We start from the raw sequence: 21,880 nt of genomic DNA, 5'->3' as shown, positions 1-21,880 counted from the left end.
CCCACGTGCCCAAAATCCACTGAGGTACAACCGCTATCTTCAATATGAACCGACATAGGGCAATTACGCAGGCTTGCTATGCTTTCCACGAAGGCAAAGGAAGTTAACTGAAAAGACAAACTGTAGCCCACTATTAATCGAGGAACTGGAGTTGTGTAGATCATCGGATCAGACAAAGAGATAATGATTACCGACAAGTTACAGACTTGTCAAATTAGTTTAGTAATCTAGTTTGATGAACGTAGCAATAGCTCATTTCGAACGTTCCTGAACTAAATATGAGATTTGGCTGGAGAAAAATGCTCCTAAAGCAGCTAAGGTAATATGAAAGCCAAAAAGCTTAATGAGCGACCCAATACATGCTGGGTACAAATGGGACAAAAGTTACAAACTCATTATGCTTTGAGCTTAACTTTTTGCGCTTAGGCAGCCTTCATACAGTATTGACAGGATAGCGTTTTGCGTAACTCTTTTGGTACATGGTGCAATTTGGGAAAAGTATTTATGCCTAAAAAAATAACCATATTCTATAGGTGTATTTCGAAGCCAGTCAAGTTTGTTGCGAACAAGGCAATAACGTCAGCCCTGTTCGATTGATAATATCCTGCAAGAGACTACTATAGGGATGGCTTAGGCGTATAAATTATGAGACGTTTTTTGTAAATAAATTCATTATATTGACAAACTTCGTGCGTGCTCAGTTATTTAGTAGAACTCTTGAACGTTGACGCCGACGGCTTAGCAAGGCCTAGCCTAAAGTGGAGAATAGTCCGAGACGCAGTAAAACGAAGGCAGATTTGTGCGTCTAGTAACATCTATGCAATACGATGGATACGGGCGTTTCAGAGACGCTTTTTTAAAAGATCCGCTACAGATGAAAAAATCTTGACTCTGCTAAATTTAGTTTTAATTAATTTTTAATGGAATTTATCTTAATTTAAATGTTTGTGAATAAACGAAGTTTGACCCACAGCGGGAATCAGTGCCTGCACGTTTAGAATGGTATAATTACTTATTAAATATGCTCAATATTTAGTCATCTGCGTGCTGATCGCAATGCTCATCTCTGAACTTCATTGGCAATGCGCTGCTAACAGGAGCCTCAATTACTGTTATTCCTTTAATAAGCGTATACTACCAACCGCGTATACATATAAAGAGTAGACATAATGAATAAGTAAGGGATATTTACTCGGAGCGCCCCATCAAAAGTTCCTCCTGAACTTCTGCTTTCATTTTAATTTTAGAAAGGAACTATATTTTAACGATGACAATAGTCGCATTTAAGCTTTTTGATACTGAACGAAACATTTTTCCGTTACGCATGTAGGTTCACAACTTATTTTGCTTTGCTATCCCAGTATATACATGCATAGAAATGGGTTTAATGCAACGTTAGAGTGATTTGTGGTAAGTTAATCGCGTGCTAATGTTCGTGCTGAGTGTTCTGTGACATAAAAAAGGTAGGTAACAAGTACATAAGGAAATCAACGATCTGCAAAACTAAGCACGTGTTCGTCTCATTGATTGTTGTCCATGTATGGCTTGTGATGGTCTAACCCCACCACTTCAATGGGACCCTCCGACAATTGAGGCCTTTGCTATTCACTGTTAGACGAATAAGGGGATGATGAAAAGCCTGATGTCAGCAGGCACCTTAGTACCTGTCGTCTATGCTGCCGTCGCCCCTATTTTGTATTATACGACCAGTCATCGCTTGTTGAGACTCGAGGATATTGACCACGCGCAGTAAGCAGTAACGTCCAGTCGATCGGGTTCAAAATGGTCGGTATTTAGCCGAATCGTTAGGTGTCACTTGATGACCCGTAAAGTCGGTCTGAAGAATATCTCTACAACCTAACTTTGATACTCGCGCGTCTTACGCGATTGCCTGATTCGAAGCTTGGTTCCGAACTGCTCCGCGTTAACCGTGTAAATTCGTTTGTATCGGCTTTCAGTACTATTGAATCCTAGAAGAAGAAAGATCTGCACTTGTTTACTGTTTTTTCGCTGGAAGATTTTTAGTTGACATGATGAGATTTGCGTTTGAAATCGCAGTGAGGCGAGGAGTACCTGGTAGAGTTTGCTGAAACTGGTTTGAGCGTTTCAGGACGCCTGCGCGCCCTCGTGGGTGAAGGACGAGTATAGTAACCTTGAAAGATTTGCGCACAGCTAAGCGTTAGCCCCCGCGCAGACTCAAATCACCTGCATGTATTAAGAAACATCTTAAAAACAACGTAGTAGGTAAATAACCCAGATTTACGTAAACCCAGAAAAGTGCTCCTGGATTGAACATGAGCATATTATTGTTCACACGACTGCAAAGGAGTAATTTTAGAATCACATTGGTACCGGGGACGAAAAAGGGGCATTCTACGATGACGTTCAATGCAAGTTATTAAAATTAAACGTAACATAGCAAAGTAAGTTGAAAGCGAATTCGACTCAGCAACTGCGATTCAATATGATTTAAGGTGAGCCTGTCACCATGAAAGCATTTCAGTGCACGCGGATTTGTCGAAGCGAAAAAATTGAATCTACTTCAGACTAAAATCCTTTTGCTTCTGAATCATGGTCCTAACCTCGTCCTATCGAGTCACAACTGTTCAAGCCTATGCAGTGTCGCCTATAGGATAAGTTATTCTAAATATGGGACAGAAGTAAATTCGTGAATGGGTCGCCTCTTACAACGCTTCTTTCTTTTTTTTTTTTATTAGCTGTCTGTCCTTCCAACAGCAGAGAAAGGCCATAGAAACTCGAAACAATAACTTTAGTGGTGGACATCAGCTTCAACTACAAGGTAGCACGATTTGATTAACACTAAAAAAAAAAGTGTTATTTTGGCCGGCCTTATGTTGAGACGGAAAAGGAAAAAAGGGTTTTTCATGCAGGTCCCATAGGGTTAACACAACAGGCATAGAGCACATGTTGCTTAGTGTCTCGCAGTATGGGTCGAGTGCAATGGGGCTACAGAGTTTATGGCTATTTTCTACCATACTAGCGTCGCAATAATAAATCGCAAAAATAAATAGCAAAATTGCTATAGAAAGCTAAATGATAGTCTTTCTTTTAACCTGCAAGAATTTTAAGACCCGGTCAAAAAAACATCGTCCTGCTTCTCGAATCTGTACATTAGGCTTCGCTTTTAGGCTAAGAGAACAATCGGTAAACGATTGGCAATGCGAAAAGACGGCATAGTATCTATTGGTCAAGATTCTGTTCGAAGCTATGCATTTGTCTACTCTTGCTCTGTGCTTCTTATTTTTTTTTGGCTTTTGGCCACTTTTGGTGGTCCAGTCTACTATCTGTACCTTGCAATGATTACAGTTGCAAATGATTTATCCTGAACGTCAATTTCGATATAAACCAAATAGACCGTCAGGCAGATGCACTTAAGTTGCGCATATATAAAGCCCATATATAAAGAGACCCGGCATTCTGTGTATATATAATGTCTACTTTAAAAAAATATTGCCGATCGAGAACCGTAAACAGGCAAGGTGTCAAGCAAGAGGAACCGCTGGTGGAAAGAGACAACTGACGCTAAAAGCCATTAACCCTTGATCCCACTGCGAAATAGTCATATTTATGACAATAGGTTACCGTACAAGATCTAATTAGCCGTGTTACGGGTAAGGATCAGCTGCCGGGAGCGACACGTAAGGTGCGTTACAGGTGCCAAAGCTAGGCCAGCTGCATTGTGCTATCAGTGCTAATCAGTCAGAAATAGTATATAACGTATATCTTTTTTTTAAAATGGATATCACGCGTCTGCACTGAACCAGAAAAGTATGCAATGGTCAAGACGAGCGTTGAAAGGATAACGGATTGGATATTTGGTTCCTCATCATTAAGAACAGCGATAGGTAATATTATGATGAAATGGATAGATTTATTCTTCCTTTATCTTCGAATGAATTTTACTTGTATGACTAGTGAAAGCGGATAAAATATCAACGATCATATATGTCGTATTAAGCTGTTGTTTTAAAAATTATATTTTATACAAAATCAGCTACAAAATTTGTAGTGATGACAATTATCTATTACATCAATAATGGCTGATCTACCTTTGACTGCACGTTATGATGTAAAAATTTGGAAGCGGCATTCTCACAATCACTGTGCAGTTTGTATGCTTGATTTGTTGTCAATGGCAAGACTTTGTGGGCTGATATTTCTGCTGGGATCTCCAGAATCTGTTGATCAACTTTTTGAGGAGCTTGTTGACAGTTTAACCGCCGCTCTTCACAGTTATCTGTGAGAAACCTCACTCTCTTGAGATTTTTTCTGCAGGCCACAGATTGCTAAAGGTCTTAATTATGCGTCGTTGTTTGTTCAGACATAGTACCTGTTGCTATAGGAAACCGCCTCGAGTTTGCCGTAAGCGTCCGCTAAGAAATCTGTTTCTGACAGAGTTCATTGTTTGTTCATTTGACAGAGTTCATTGTCAAAGGCTTTCTAAGCCAATTTTGGTACTTGATAATCTTCCAACACTCGGAAAAATGTACAAGATCAATACGATAGAATTTGGTCCTATAATTTATGTGAATTTTGGCGAAAAATTGGTTTTTACGAGACATTTACGAGTTACTTATGCAGAATCAAATGAAATATTAAGATCATTGAACTTATAAATTTTACCTGTGGACGAACGAAAATAGGACGTTTGAAAACCGTGTTCGGCTCATGATAAAAGTTATTTTTAAATGTCATCAGCCTGTGTCTGTGTTAGAATACAACTAAAAATAAATTGTGGAGTTTTCTATATATTTAAATGCAGCGTACTACAATAGCACTTTTTTTATACTAATTTATTGTTGTTGAATTATCTAAGAATAAGAATTATCTTGAAGGAAAAACTTGCTACGATTCATTACAGATTAAATTAAACCCTGGAACGTTACAAATAACCTCATCTTCAAAGGTGTTCGTTTATATGCGTAACGTACTCGAGTTGTTAACTAAACTTTCGATAAATTTTAAATAATACACATGTGTATATTTTTGTAGGAGGGCAAAATCATTTTCGTATAGCTTTGTAGAAGGAAGTACCGACGGCTCACTGAACGAAGCTTACGCGTATTCATTTGCAGTTGTTAAGCCTATTCATAGCGGACAAAAAGGCGTTGGAAAAAAGGGCCCAGTGGATATTGTGCGAAAGGTTTTGACGAACTGCTTCTGGGAAAAGCTGTGGTACGTAACGTTCGCGTAGCGCATAGCTTTGCACATCGTGCGAATATTACCAGCCCTAACAGGGCTCAAATACATTATTCCACTTTTCTAATAAAAAAAAGAAACAAGAAAACAGCGCATGTCGTGTCCCCTGTTTTCATTTGTGCATTAGCGCACGGATTCGCAGAGGATACGCGTTTATGGTGTGGAAGCAGGAAAAATTCTAGTTAGAGAAACTGGGTTGACAGGACTGCTAACTAGAATCTTCCGTGATGCTATTTATGTTCCAGGTACATGCTCATTGAATTATGCCTACTTTTAATCGAAGTAAGCCGAGTAAATTGAATGAGATGGGTATATATTGCCTATTGGATTATTACTATACCTTCACTTAATAAGAAGCATACAAGTTAAGTGCACTGAAGTGGAAGAAAGAGGTTGCAGCAAACTTTACTTTGAATTGCTAGCTTTAAAGCTCATCATTAATATTAACTAAAAAAAAAACGGCGACAAAAACTGTCCATCGTCATAAAAAGAAACTATTCAATTATAGATGGTTGAAATCTCCTTCTTGTTAAAAATATCACAATGCAGCACGTTTTTGAAGCCCCAATTAATAGAAATGCTAGGACATGGTCGAACCTTTTTTTGTTGACTTTTGTCTCTTTGCCGAGAGATCTGCACTCAACAGAAAATGAAGTACTATTTATATATAAATTCAGTGTCCATGTTTTAGATTATCGATGGATCTGTAACAACCGAGACAATAGGTTTTGGTTTTTCGGGAATTATTTCTAAACATATTTATGCCTTAAGTGCCCCTATAATATATATATATGTGTGTGTACGTTTCGATCAGCAGGAGCTTTTAGCATTGCATAGTCGTGTTATTATGACCACTATAATTTTTTTCACTTGAACATTAACGAAGCGGGCGCAAATCCTCCAACAGAGTTAGCAATCAGGGATACTTTCCAATAGTCAAATCACTTGTGAGCTTACGTCGAGCTTTTAGGGCCGAAATTTAAGGCCATGCATAAATCTGCCTTTATTAGCAATTATGCACCTCCGGACAAATTACTAGCCTACTCAGGTATCCTCGACAATACGTGGTGTCAATAAGTAGAATGGTTTACTTTTCACCATTTCATCCTACAGAGGTTCTCCGGAACGCTTTATTGAGTTGAAAAGTTTTCCAGAACTTGTCTATTGAATGGTATAGCTTCCGTTCTCCGGTGGTTGGATGACCTCTTTCCCCTCTAGCGAATCCCAGCCCCAACTAAATGCTACGCTAAACAAAAGGTTGATAGAGATCCAACTCTGTTTCGTAGAGAAACGTCATCAACTACTACGGTAATTTCGCCTCGATAAAATCACCACTACTCATTGAAGTTCGCAAAGGACATCTGAAGTCTGTGTAGAGGCGATAGAATGGTGGAATATCGAAACGGCCGGCACGGGGGCAAACATTTAAACCAAACATGCGGCGCAAGATCTGCAATAACCGTTACGGAAGCCTCTGAAGCTGTCTCTGACCCTCGGTGGCGCATAATAGCTTTCGAAAGATCTACAGTGCACAAATATACGAAGGCGATCGAAGGGTACCTTTGATCGCTTTCATTATCTCGTCTATTCAACATCCTCGAACTGGCACGTTCATTTGCTTTGATGTGGTGAGCTAACTTTTAATTATATGGATGAGGCCAGGCGGGCGACGACTGTGGATACATAGACAGGTTTAACTTTCTGTCTTAAACTACACAAGGATTTGAAGGTAAGCGCGATACAAAGAGCGACATCTAAAAACAAAAATGTATTACGAACGGTGACGAGGTTAGAACAAAGAGCTGTTGTAGGATAAAATGGAGTAGTGTGCGTATTACTATATGATGGCCGTATGCACAAAAGTCAGAAAAACTCAACGACTGATGAGACAGGATCTAGACTGAAGTTGCTGGAGGATTAGCTGGCACCGCATCAAGAGTCACTGTTCAGTGGACTGATATTACTACATCGTATATTGAATAATATATGATGGACTTAATAGATGGCGCAGAGTTTATCATGAGGTGAGCTCTAATTGTCCTGATTTTTCCTGAAGAGTGCTGGTGTATTGGATGTAAGATCGTAAATAGCATTCACGTCGCCAATTATCTAGGCTAGCAGGTAACTAACGATGCAAATAAGTGTTTTTTCTATAACATGCATTTCGTTTGCGATCAGTAACGGAAGGCAAACGAAATGAGCGCGGATGTAAACCTCGTCACGACGTATATTTAAATCACGTATTATACATAATAGTATTTATTTGAATATTACATACATAACATTATTCCTTTGGATTTAGGTTGTAATGCACTTCAATTTTAGTATAAGGCTATATATAAGCTGTTAGGCTTATAATTTTATATTATAAGCCTAATAGCTGCCGGCACATAAATTTAGGCTACATGCTGTAATTATGATTTCTGCCATTGAGTGCTAATTAAGGTGTTCGCCTTGATGTGATTTTGTGGTGAGAACAAATGCTAACTAACAGGTGAACCGGCCTTGGCTGGTTTCTCAAGCATTAAGCCACCAGCAGAACACATTACCTTCTATCGTATTGTTACTTTTACAACGTGCCGCGTTATTAAGTGTACTCCATCAATTCAAGTACGGTAGAGAGGCCTTTTTGAAGATGCAGAAGAATATATTAACTTTGCATGGAGACGTAAGCTCACTCCGTTAATACCCACTAAACATTCCAATCCCAGCTTAATGAAAGGAGCTTTCTAACTTTTCTAGAGCCCACTCGCTAGAAACTGCATTAGCAACACCTCAGTGTATTCTTATCCATGTAAAGTTCTCCTATCAAATCTGAAATATCTGCCCCAGGGTCTGCCTAATGAGCTTCTTAGATGAGCCACACCGTTTGTTAGATCATTTCTTTTTTAAATCTCAAAGTCTTATAACACATTCTTATGTGTCGCACGCTTGTTCCACTTCTTTTCGGACTATATCATCTGCTTAGTGGTGTTTAGTGCTTAGTTATCTCAGGGCGTCGCCGTCACCCCCTTTAACATTTGGCACCTCTTGATGGCGTGTACCACACCATCTTTTCCCGCATAAAACACAGGTGTCAATCCGTACAATGTATGTTTCTCCATATCTAGACAGAACCCAGGCCCACCCCACGAGTCTGTCATATTACTCCTCAGGTCTGAAATCAGTGCTTTAATTCATTTAGCACGTATATGTCTTTGGTGGTTAAGAATACGGCTAATTTTGTCTCCGCCTCGTTCGTTCAAGGTAGAATTTCCTGTCAGACTAAGGTCCTGTTTTCCGTCCAATGCTCTTTTTGCTTGTTCATCTACCAGAAGGATTCACGGTATCATTTTCACTTTATCGATGTCATTCCCATTGAAGCCGCTGTATAGGCTCTAGTTACCCGGACGGTAATGATTCCTATGGTCGATCTTTGGGTTTTTCTGTTCTCCTTCTTCATTAGAGCTCGCTGTGTCCACACGGCACAGACATAGAGCGTGGTAGATTCTGCTACGTTTGTTAGTACTAACCTGGCGCAACCCCCAGACCCTTTTAGCTTCATAAGAATCCTTTCAAATTTAAGCCTTGTTCGGAGAGTTTCTATTAGCGTATGCAAGATGTGCGCCCAACCCGTAAAAAAATGTGTGCATGCCTACTCCCAGATATATCCCTTTCCTCCCTAACAGGAAAATGGACCCTTTCGACGATGAAGACCATTCCTTTTGTGATTTTTTCCAGTCCGTCAGTAAAGGTGCTCTAATCTGCTATGGCGCTACTTGCAGAAGGCGTACGTCGTCCGTAGTTTTACCTGGTTGAAACCCTTATTCGCTTTATTCTCTAGAATATCTTCATTGCGCTCGGTGATAGCTAGCGGCTAGCTGGTCAGTATGCGTCACAGTCTTCACACTTTCGGACAGTCCCGGCTAAACATTCTGTCGTACCCTAGATTCCACAATGTCGACCGAAGAAACGAACCTCCTGAAGCCTCAGCAGTGATTCTGTAGTGCTACTTTCCGGTTTATAAAGATCTGTCTTCCAAGTATGACGAAAAAATGCATGATAGAATAATCCGTCAGCGTATAAGTGGTCATTTCCGGACACATATTTAGTGAGGCTATAATCTCGCTGGGCGGCAGGACGAATCGTAACCGTACCCCGCACGGGAGGCGTCCCTTAACATCGGGAATTAAGTAGACAGACCATTTTTTCAAATACTCTCGTAGTCAGAATGGCAATCTGATTAAAAGAAATAGGCTGGTCAGACAGGTTATTGGACTGGTTCGCAATTCACGCTTCGCGATAAGAATACGCGTTTTTTTCTATGCTTCTTCAGGACGCTATAAGAAGGCCTGGTCAAACAGAAATGCCGACGGATACAATGAAATATATTTCGTTCAACCAGGCTAGAGCTAATTCAGCATTGAGAGTGTGATGGCAGTATACAAAATGTACAGTGAGAATTCGGCTATGTAAATTCAGGACAATTTAGGTTGACAGGTTGTTTAGTTTAAAAATCAGGAAGCCGGTTCTAAAACGATTCCAGAGACTAAGTGGTAAATTAATATATTCAGACTCTGTGCCGTACGGGATATAACAACACCTGTCGCACATTTGCTGGCGTTCGCGTGGCCATCGGCATTCTACTGCAATGATACTGGATGGGGCGGATTGCAGTTATTTCCGCTTTTGACTTAAGTGTTGAGTTATGTCACGAAATGGAATCATTATTTTAATAGATTTGGTAAATATCAAATATAGTCGAGCTGAATTTAGTATGGGAAAGGTAACTACCGTTGCTACTGGGTCCAAGTTATTAATTGATTGGGACGAACGATCAAACACACAGTAGGAAAATTGTTACGTGCCTCGTTAATCTACCCCCTTTATAAAGCTGTCCTGCCTGAGAATTTCGACAAATTGATCTGTCAATAAATAACGGGATCTTTTCTAGTTTGTTTGCTCTCCCAATTAGACTTAGGTCCCTTTCCTTACGGAGTATAGCGATCAAGACCTAGGTATATTATTGCATGACCTGCTTCAAGGAAGTGTGTCATCTACCGATTTGCTCTGGAATTACATTTTAAAAGTTTACTGTTAAGGCAGGCAACTTTAATTAAAAATGAGCTCTAACCCGACGTTCAATATTTTCGTTCTACCTTTCTAATCACCGAAATTCGTCGGCCTATCACGCTTGTGGAGGAGACCGAGTTCAGCATGTGTCATTTTTGTGTGGTGTTTACGTACAATACGTTGAATATGCTTGATGATTACGATTCTGAAGGATTCCAGTCCAGAATGCTATAAGGTCAATCTAACAGCTGTTTATTTTTTGCATCCTGTGACTGCATTTCATGGCCACTACTATCAACCATGCCGCATCGCATATATCCCGTGCCACGACGCAATAACCAGTCGTGTCGTATTCGCTAGCTTCGGCGACGCAACCACCTGGACCGCGGTTTGATGCTGCCCCCGGTTCCACCGCATATTTGCCTCCTCCGGAGATCTGACCGGTGGCTTTGTGTTTCCCACTTGGTCCTTGAACAACTGGTTGATCTCAGAGTCTCCCCTTTGCACGAAGCGCATTTCACCAAATGCGCAAAAACCACAGTATGGACACGGACATCATATATCAGCAAAATGTCCAAATCCCATTTCAGCGGAATCGCAATGCACTAACATTTGTACCCATCAGTTCTTCTATGGCCTGTAGGCTTATTTGCAATCTTTACTCTCCTGCTTTATTGTCCCGTGACCATCCGACAAAGACAATTGCTAATTGGCGAACATGTTACAATGTCGTAGAAACCATGATGGTGGCAGACAATAATAGGCCTGTGGAAATCGCCCCTGGAGACATGTCAAATTCGATGGTGGAAAATTATACTGGCATTGAACGGAGCCAAGTAGACGGCGTAAAGGCATCATCATATTTATATTACATTCTACGAGAATAGCTATCGTTGCTAAGCGCCAGTGGATTCATATATTAGACCTGCCTGTACGGATGGTTGCTGGACAGCCGCTTCAGGGATGCCGGTGGCAAATTGTCGGTACAATTTTTTTTTATAACAAAGCAATTCTACTATAGGGACATTGCGCGCCCGCCGCGCGTTTTAAAAATACTTTTTCATACAATTTTCAATTGTATGAAAATTTTATTTCTGACAATTATTGCCTAAAGGTCATCAAAGTACTCGAAGGACCTTTACGACTGGTATGATCTGGTCCAGTTTCAAGCGAACCACTGAAGTTCAGGCACATTATTGCGTTCTTTGTATATTCGAAAAATTCATTAGAATGACCGAGTAGCTCTCAGTGTCTGCGTGGCTGTGGGGGGGGGGGGGGGTACAATCTTCTCTGGACTGAAGGAGTTCGGAGAAGCGTGCTAACGATTGTAAACTATTGTACCCTTGCGGTTGGGTTAGGTTAAATTAGGTTAAATTAGATTTTAGCGTTCTATCGTTAATAGTTATAGATAGCTTGTATATCGTAATAGATAGCTTGTATACAAGCAGCTACAACTGTAAAAGGATTTTTCTAATTTGGAAGTTGGCCTTAGAAGCACAGAAAACCTTGTGAAAATTTATTAGTCGCATTTATAAACACCTGGGTCAACTGTCCGTTATTTGGTTGTTGGATTTTGTACTATACTAGATCTTAAAAGACGATAGAGTTCACTGCTTATTCCTACCTAGTATTATAACGATCGATATGTTACGTAGGCGTTTATCTTTAAAGGGATAAAGGGAAAAGTTAACGAGGACGCAAGTTCCCTATTAATTAAGCCGTATTCTATAGTTTATTATGAGCAAAGAACATTTTTATTAACAGGCAACAGTAAATCACATAGTGTATAGCATGGACGAGCTGCAAAACTGAGAACCAAAATGTTTATGGGACGTCTTTAGTACTTTCATTTTGCTACCCACAGTTCCATAAAACCGTGTTCTATTACATTAATTTTTAAACGTCATTCCATTTGAATGCGATTAAAAAAAAAACGATACTTTAAGGAGGCCAACTGTTTGAATAGTTATAACACGTACACGTAAGACGAAATGAAGCTGAAAAGCTAAGGAAAGTCAGCGTCACAGCGAACAGTCGATTCTTGATCGATGACTGTTATATTAAAAAAAAGAAGACACCTCCAATGAAGCTTTTTATAGGTAAGTTCGAAACTCTTAGCCACTGAGTTACGTAAATTCTATGTTGCATGAACGTTCGGTAAACAAAATCAATGATCTGCGGGAAACGGTTGGAGCAACGCTGCGGCTGAAGCGGGGTACCCACTGATGCGAACGATTGCCCTACAGTAATGTGTTCCATCTAATTAAATTGTTTTATATCTCGGAAACAACACAAACGCGTTTTGACTTCCTAACACACAACCTAACTAGGTTTATAAACTATTACTAAGCTGAAATTCGAGTGGGCCTTGTTTTTAGGTTAATTATGTTAACTCAATAGAAATTTTCGAGTTCGAGCCCGCTCATGCCCGTAGAAAAATCACACTTGACGTAATTCGTTCTACAGACCCACTGCAGGACCAAAGGTACCTAGTATTATAACGATCGATATGTTACGTAGGCGTTTATCTTTAAAGGGATAAAGGGAAAAGTTAACGAGGACGCAAGTTCCCTACATATTCTACGTGGGATTAGTTGCTGTGCACTAGGTTCTACGTAAACTAAAATGACTGTATGAAGACGGTTTTCGAGAGTTCTCATGACAGGTACACTACTAATTAGCCTATAATTCTAATAGGTAATCCTGTTGTGATCTATGATTGAGTTATGATCTTTTCACATACTCTGGCAGTTTAAACAGGTTACGGTTCTAGTCGATCAATCACTAAACGGAGAGAAAAGCTGGAATTGTCTTCATTGAAGCTAGGTATACGCGAAATACAAATGAGTCGCCTACATCAGGAAAATTACAGCGCATGGCTACCGCTAAATTTGTATATTTGTGAAGATTTATAACGATCATTCTCAGACTCTGATTCTCCCAAACATTAAAAGGCTAACGTCGGTCGAGAAAGTTATACGCGATCAGAATATATTCGTAGCTGCTCAATTAGGATAAGGGTATCTACAGCAAACTTTAACACGGCAAGGCTGATAAACTTAATCTAAGTTTAACTGAATAACGATGCTTAACACCAGTATCGGATGTAAAATTTAGAACATTGAACTCAGACCGTCAGAGCAGCGCCCTAACAAACTCTATATATGAGAAATAAAAGCCAACTTAAAGGTTTTGTACTAACTCGAAAAAACTTATAAACTTCGACTTTTTACCTAATTTGAGTGAATAAAATTTCAACTGAACAAAGACACCTTTAGCTTGAACAGAAAGAGTTAGATATCAGCGTGTATTTTTGAAATTATGACTACAAAACACTAGTTTTCGAAATAGTACTCATTTAATAGCCAAATCAATATGTTCGCAGTAGATCAGGTGAACAGCTTTAGGATTCGTGTGGCTCCTGGCGCCATGGAACGATCGTTTGGTTGAGTTTTTTTTTACAAGCACGTTATTACCGTTTGTGACACAGTGCCGGCGCACATCTCTGATGATGATGATGTCTTCCTACTGCAGTAATCACGACGATAGGTCCATAATAATTTCATTGTAGAGCTGGGTAGCAGATCATACTCACTGTGAGGTAAAGAAGCTAAAATTGATTTTTTCGGGAACTCAGTTTTCTCGTGTCCGCCTAAATGTGTTTGTGGAACCGACATATTTGACCTATGCTTTGTAATCAGGAGGTTTAATATAATATACCAAATTTAATTAGCCGAGAACCATCATACTAACGAGCATACTCTATATAATAGTTTTCTATTTGTGTAGTATCTATTAGTAGAATCATTATGGGAATTATACGAATGCATTATTTATAACAGCACCACTGACTTCTTCCATTATTGTGATGATCACTCTGATGAGAAGGTCCTTCCTGTTTCGCCCTGATGCCATAAACTCTCGACATTAAGAGACAAAATGACGCGCTCGAGCAGTTAATTGTCAGGTGACGTTTCTTGCTTAATGGGCCGTTTCGCCGTGTCCTACAGAGAAGCGATCTCCATAAAATTGTTGTTGGCCTGATCATTTTGGCGAAATTGTCACAACGTTATTGTGGTAACATTTAGATTAACTTTACTAGTAAGCCATTATGTTCTAGCTAAGTAAACTTAGCTTAGAAAATTATAAATTACATAACAGCCCATCGTAGTGCTAGAGCTCTAAACGAATTATTTATTTCTTCGTAATGATCAGTGAACGAAACTCTGTTTCAATGGAATCTGATTAAATCGCCTGCAATACTAAGAATGTCCTAAGCATCTCCCACACCGCTCCACGCCGACTTAAAAAGCTTTTCCGAATAAGTCGCCTAGATAATCAACCGAGAATAACTACGGCGCATTTTCATAGAAGGGCCTAGTAGATCTCGAACGATATATTTGACAACGATAAACCTTGTGGTTGAAGGACAAACATGGCTTGAGCTTTGGGCCGGTTCAAGCATGTGGGTATCGTTCGCTCGTAGGTAGCTAATAGTCAATGGTTAATGTAATGTAACAGAAACGTAGTAGAAGTAATTTGTTACAGGGTTTTTTTTCTATTCAAGACTACGATGATTAACTTGATCGGTGAACTAGGTCATCAGCTTGGCGCACATGTGGTATTATTATAGCTCTCTTGCTATTGGTCCTATCCGGCTTCTTAGACCAGCTTCTGCTGGTGTGTACAAAGTTTCTCCTATTATATTTGGGTAGTGTTATTTCATAGCCATTTGGGTGCCGATATGCTTGCCGATCACTTGTTTTCAATGACTGGTCACAGAGACAAACGTCGAGAGGCTTTTGTGACTATTGTTTTTGTCATTCTACTTTATTCAGTAGAAATATTGAATTAATACAATGACAATTAATACAAATTGTCACTGTATTAATTTGTCGTCGGTTGCAGCACACGGCGACTAACAAAAAAGTGGCTGCTTCCACTTACAATGCTTATACAACGGGAGGCAAAACTTTCCAAAACGCTTGGCCATGCCTTCGTACAGCGCGTGTGCGAACGGCGGTTCGGTGTTTCCCTTAATAGACCACAATATTCAAGCCGCGAAAAATTAGCGATATAGCTGCTACAGTTGCTTTAAGTATTGTTGTTGCTATTACTCCGGCCGCTGAAGCAGCAAACAAATGAAAATGATCACGTCACTAACATCGCGGATTGCCGCCCTTGTAGCCAGATCCGTGCTAGAACAACCGATCAAAATGTCACAAGCTTCTACTATTGGGTCTCGTTAAAACACGGCGAGCATGGTTTACGCACTCGCAGGAGCTTCTCCTTTTCCGTTCGGACATAACCCTCAATCGGTCGTTGTTAGCTGGAACGGCGGCGAACTTCTGTGGTTGGGCAATAGACCTGGCGCTACTTTAAACGAGATTCCCAAACGTCATTGTTTCAGTTTTTCGAACGTTTGGTTAGTGAATGTTCTATGTGTGCTACGGCGGGAATTGGAGAGAATGCACAGAAGACGATGCATATCAGCCAAGCATAGCGCCTGATCGATTTCCTGATTCTCAGATATAAGCATTGATCTTCTATATCGACTGATTCGCTGGAAGAAGTTTGTCTCTCAAGCTCGCCCAAAACGGATATGTAAGCTTGGGAAAGGTGAAAAGGCGACGATAGGTTTTCTATATTTAAGTATGCGGATTACACCGCATATACATATACGACGTATAATAAGGGCTTTCCCACTGGGAAATAAGAAGCACTAATTTCTAGTCTTCCGAGGGAATTTCCCGATTTGATATATATGCGCATGGCTGATGATAACAATTTTGCGTAGGAGATCTAAGACGAAGGTGCAACGCTATCGCTTGTTGTGGCCTTGCCATAACAGGTATGTAGAATAGCCCGGTAAAGGTATTACCTAAAAGCCAATATAAACAATGAATAAAGCACGTGGCATTACTGCAAAAAAAAAAAAGCCCAACAAGAGCATTTTTTTGGATTAACTTGTTATCTAAGCAAAGTGCAACGATGATAGGCAACGGGCCTGGTTGAACCTGCGCTTATAGATAATGTATATATGGTGTATAGTAGTCTGTCTTGGCCTGTGAACCGACTTTTCTTAGGACCACGAGGCACTCAATAGGCGAAGTGAACTCGTCTCGTTTTTACCACCTGGACTACAATAATGTAAACAGCATGCGCGAAATAAATTCATGAGATTCTATGGGAACAAAGTGGTCACTCAAATCGTCAATATCATAATGTTATGTGGGACTTGTAGAAAGCTAAAAATAAAACAGTCAGAGGTAAGCGATACTTACAAAATGCAAGAGCCAACTTCGTTGCAGGAATAACAAGAATCACAGCAAGAAACGAGTAATGGATACAAGGCTTTCTGCATTTAACATTTGCATTGGCTTTTTTTTTTCCTATAAAATGGTCACCCAATCAATCCAATGGAATCAAGATCGCTGAGAAACGCAGGAAAGTTTATTATTCATGGTGCTGCATTATAAAAGTAGCGGGAGATTCGGCGACATTATTATAGCTGATAACGTAATCGGGTATAACAACAAAGAAAGCTTGAATAGCGTTTTCTGGCAACATAGATGGCAAAAGGGGGTGTAAGCTGGGTCTGTAAGAAGCTTTTTCCAAGTGAAGTCCTAGTATTTCCTTGCATCTTTTGACACCCGACATTAGAGCAGCATATAGCTGTTGCTGTAACCCGATCAATACAGAGCCACTAAGGTCCCACCGCCGCAGTAGCTAACGGAACTCTCAAATGTTTAGGGAACAATTTCTAAGGAGATAATATGGCTGGACTTTGCAAATCGTGCGTAGCTCAATTGATTCGTATGGAAGGCAAAACGAACGAACCAGCGTTCCAGAAAGTACGAATTGGTACTCAATGCTTTAGTTTTTTTTTTCGAGCTGAAGGGCCCTAAAATAGTTATCGGTCGAAACTAAAGGAACCTCAACCAGATTACCATAGTAGTTTTTTTAAGATTCAAATATTCAACCAGACCTAAAGGCAGTTGGGTAGAATGTACAGTTCGACAATGTATTAGGCTAGATACATATGAATCCTTCAAGTAATGTTGCGTAGGCGCTATGTGTTCCGCATCTGACGACTGATGTTGATCAATAGGAATAGTTAAAAGAGGCCGAGCAGGAACCTAATACGTCTAACCCATAATCCATATTTATCCCGTTTAATTAATTGTTGTCACAATACTTCGGATCGGAACGACTTTATTTCTGAATGAAAAGAAATGGCACTTTTATTCTGTAACCTGAAAAAGATACAAGTAATGTTTGTTAAGTAGCGCGTCAGCTAGAACGTATTTGGACGGATATCTCCGTTTAGTACACGAGGATCTGTAGTTTTTCAACTTAAAGCATTATGATATAATAAATAAAAGGAAATTATATCCGTCGCAATTGCGCCTTTATGCGCGGCGACTGGTGTTGTCGATTACAAATGTCAGTATCCCTGGATATAAAACAACCGCTGACTTTCAGCTTCTACTATATTGAATCGCCCCAGATGTCCACCGTAAGGTATTAACTACTAAGCCTAAAGGACGAGACGCACGGCATTACCGGGCCCATTTAGGTCCCCTGCCAAAGGCCGTGAAGAGCAGTTCTACAGTGTGTAGTATATGCGCTATATTTCATCGGTTGCTCGCTATCCAGTCTGTTGACTCTATAAGCTGTATGTGCCTTTTATGTTACGACTGCTGTTATCACCCGCATCCTGTTATTATAGCTGTGGTCGCCGGCACTGTCGTGAAAATGTTGTTTCTTTTTTGCACACGTTCACGGTATCGGTTATTAACGCATCAACTCCGCAGCGCAAATTAAATTTATGTCGGCACTAGGCTGGCGCAATGTACACGCTGAGTTACAAACTATACCATTTCGCTCAATAATGAACATGATGGTATATGAAATTTGTTTTTTGAAATATATAGTTTAGTTAATGGACAATGTTTTCCTTCAGACATGGATATGTTGTAGTTTATTAAAGGCAGATGTCAGCTCACGAGCGTCAGCTAAAAATCCGCCTCGATCTAGATTGGCCCATATGCATGGTGGTACTCGAATATGAGAAGAGTAGTTAAGCTATTGCTTCCCCTAGTGTCTTTCCACTCCTCACGAGATCCTCGCCTTATAGAGCGATTCCCAACCACTTCGCCGGCTTCCTTTGCTCTGTTGTAAGTCGTTCAAGTTACGGGTTCCAGGATAGATTTTGCGCTAATCTCGTAACTTATTTTCTTTTTCCTCTATTGGGAAGATACGGAACGTTATCCAGAGTTAAGTTGGCAAACGTTCTGCGTGCAGTGTTAACATGAGCTGATTAACTGCTCCAGGAGAGAAAATTATCTTAGCAGTCGAAAGGCGTTATCGAAGTGACACGGCCGATGCACTTTGGCTTTTTACAGACTCATGTTTCGGAAGAGGATTTCTAATAACACAACTTAATGAAGACCCTAGAAAGAGAGGCAAATCCGATGAACCGCGCAGACCCATGCGTTACATGTAATTGATATCCTTATAGCCTCGTAGCGGTATTTGTTAATTTGATTGAATATGTTTGTTATATCATTCGTTTCGGAAGACATGTTAGGGTGTTTTCTATTCGATTAAATAAACAGTGTAGAAAAGCTTAGCAGAACATTTCAGCTTTGTTTATCTTTTGCTCTTGTGCCTAGGGGATTTGTGACCTTTTCTTTTCATCTAATTCTCGTCTTAAACAGACAAGTTAGAAGAAATTGGTTCAAAATTAATTATCAAGCTGATAGATCTGGCATTGCCAGGCGTACCGGAAGCCTTGTGCATGTATCCACGCCGGGAATGGGTACGTACGCGCAATCCTTATGATGACGACGATTGAAGCAAATTCCCCTATTTTGCTCCAGACTGAATTTGACTGCCAGCAGTTTTGGAACCAGACATCTACGGGAGCCAACCGTTTTTATCTGCTTGAATCAGTTTGTATGGTGGGCATTGTGTGGCACCACATGCTCATCGAGGCAGGTCTGAGCTAACGGTCAGGCATTGGTTTCACAGAAAGCTCACAGAAAAAATACGGTAAAGACTGGTAGAAGGTCTGAGGCACCTAACTGCACCGAAGAAAAAATCGGTTCTTCACATCGTCAAGCCTCCCATCTGGGTTCTAAGTACAGACTAAAAGCATGCACATAAAAGGTTGAGATATCGAGGTCGGGCCTGGAAACGCACTTATTTTTTCTTTCAAACCGTTTACGCTATTTGTTCAATCAAACTGGGTAGCGTGCATATGATATAAAACACAGATAGGTCCGTTAGATGTATAGAGCCTTCTTAAGCCGCTATATACAACGGCATGAGGAGGTAACAGTGAGCGTGGCTCACTGTGTGTCTATCAGTAGGCCTGCACTACCCACCTGAGCCTCATCTTCACTCATTTGATTAGGGGCTAAATCGGACTGCGAAGTAACTATCGATATGAACTGACTAGACTTCGGGAAACTTATAATGTCAGACTAAAGGTTAAGGTTCGGTGCCCATCATGAGTCGGCCGGAACCATGTTGGCCTCGGAACGTGTGATTTACTACAACATTTTAAACAGCCATAGCGCTTATAAATAGCGGTACGTAAATGACGGACATGCATGACACAACGCAAGGACACAATGTTATGTTCAACAAGAGGGGAAACATCTGTGAATAAACTACTAAGTCTCTTAAATTGTCCCCGTTCGGAACGATTAGTATCGTAATAATTAGGAGAGCACTAGATGACGTTCCGACTAATGCAAAAAATCTTACAATAATTTAAAGGTCGAATAGTCTCCGAATTTCACTCTCAACTCAATCGATACCTGAAAATATAATTGTAAGGTCATTCTGAATAAATAAATGTTTTTGATGCCTAATTTTACTGGTAATTAGTACATGAGCACGTGATCTAGGGAACAGCGAATTCTGGTGTGACACAGCGGAACTAAATAATTTAGTACAGCTTGGAACTTTTGGCCTGCCTTGATGTTTTGTGAGATATAATTCGCATATAGGCTATTCAGTAGGCTACTATTACTTGAGGGCGTTGTTACCTTAGTTTTACTTTTCGAAGGACCTCAAAGTGAGCATTTTGATGTGCAGGGAAATGTGTTTACTGTGCAACATAAATAACAAGCATCACATTTACCTTTGCGCTATTCAGGACTCTAGAAAAAGTTCCCGTGCAAAGAGTGACCTTTTTGCTAATTGCTCTTCAGACTTTATGTCAGATATTACGGACAGGATTTTGTAATCTAAAAAGGGCATCTCCCAGAAGTAAACAGGGGGATTGTCTTGTTCTAGATTGTTTCAGGAAACCGAAAGTAGACATGAATCCTTGACAAAATCAAGGCTACCTGGCCTTGCTCCTGTAGCTGTTGTAAGGTGCTCCCTGAACAGGTAGTGATTTGCAGTATCGTATATATCGGCGAAGGTACCAAATTGCCAACTTCTGTCGACAGTATTCCAATATGCTCAAGAACCGTGTTTTTACCAAAGGTACCTTCTAGAAATAGATCGTTCCGTTTGAGTGACATCTTTGTTTTATTGGCCTCAATTATTGGTAGAAGCGACGTCAGTTGTCCTGCTTAGATCATCATCATCATCATACTCATTGTCAGACGCTTCAATTCATAGTGGTAGTTGCTGTCAAGACGTCCACTACCTTCTAGCCCGATCTAGCCATTCAGCAAATATATATTTATGACATAATGTTATCTATTTTTAAGTTGCTATGAGTAGTAAAGGGTTTCGGTTCTGCGCTATGCGTAGCTCTGTCCCTATGCGTTTCGTGGGTTACACTGTGGCGGATACAGGATTACAGTTTTTAGTTGAAGAAGCATATGTTCCGACTAACTAATCAAACTTAATTTTTCCTAAAAGCAAATTTTCCTTACCTTGGACTTACCTTGGACTGTAGGCCAACCCTTAAACTGTGCCCCCCGTATCGATCGAGTCAACATTTCCCTACTATGGAATTTTGTTATTATTTCAAATGTGCCAGTTTTGACGTCTGCAGAACAGGTTAGATTAAACGTTTTTTGGAGTATGTGCGTTTATGACAGGTTTCAGCAACCTGATCTATATAATGCAGACTGCCTCGCATGCTAAAAACGAAATCGTGCCCTTTATTATCTCAATCGAACAGCACTAGAGCAGCTCGTATCACAACCTTTTCCTGTCCGCCGGAATCCCACGTTGTCACATACGACACTCACAATCAATAATCCTCCAACAAGCTTCATCAGGCATAACCTAGCGTTTTTCTTGTTATGTGCTTTTTTACCATAAATGCTACAGTTTTACTATTGTGCGTCACAATAGTAAAATTGTCAACCGGCTCTCTATTTTTATGTGACTCGAACTGAAAGGCCAGGGACGTTCAGGCCACGCTCCTTTTTTAGTCATTCTGCAGGTTGGAGAATCTCGTAGGCATTTTCGGTCGTCTGAAAATCACTTTAGCTCCACAAGAAAAGGAAGCGCATATATATAGGTATATATACATCTGTCGAAACGGCTCATAGTTTCACTGCGGCATCGGAAAGTTAGCTAGTTTTAAGTGAGGCAAAAGGCGGCGGAGCTGTGGCTTTGAAAGGAGATG

The 21,880-nt window shown here is 40.3% G+C and overlaps 1 protein-coding gene and 1 long non-coding RNA gene across 11 annotated transcripts in view; one reads left to right on the top strand and one right to left on the bottom strand.

Annotated features, from left to right (window-relative positions):
* Nucleotides 1-21,880, top strand: part of LOC111244992 (glycine receptor subunit alpha-2-like) — a 66,475-nt gene that overhangs the window by 11,437 nt on the left and 33,158 nt on the right. The gene's annotated exons all lie outside the window — the stretch shown is intronic.
* On the bottom strand, nt 3-4,299 carry LOC111244993 (uncharacterized). 2 transcript variants are annotated; one of them, XR_015320655.1, is made up of 4 exons: nt 4,071-4,299; nt 2,074-2,205; nt 1,665-1,970; nt 3-120 (listed from the first exon to the last, which is right to left on the bottom strand). It is a non-coding gene; the product is annotated as an uncharacterized LOC111244993 (long non-coding RNA). The 2 variants fall into 2 exon arrangements; XR_015320654.1 differs by lacking the exon at nt 3-120 and having other exon boundaries at nt 1,071-1,970.

This window comes from Varroa destructor, unplaced genomic scaffold, assembly GCF_002443255.2.
Source record: "Varroa destructor unplaced genomic scaffold, Vdes_3.0 BEIS01000002.1, whole genome shotgun sequence".
Taxonomy (NCBI): Eukaryota; Metazoa; Arthropoda; class Arachnida; order Mesostigmata; family Varroidae; genus Varroa; species Varroa destructor.
Note: the sequence above shows the minus strand (reverse complement) of the source record. Positions and strands in the feature narration are given on the sequence as shown.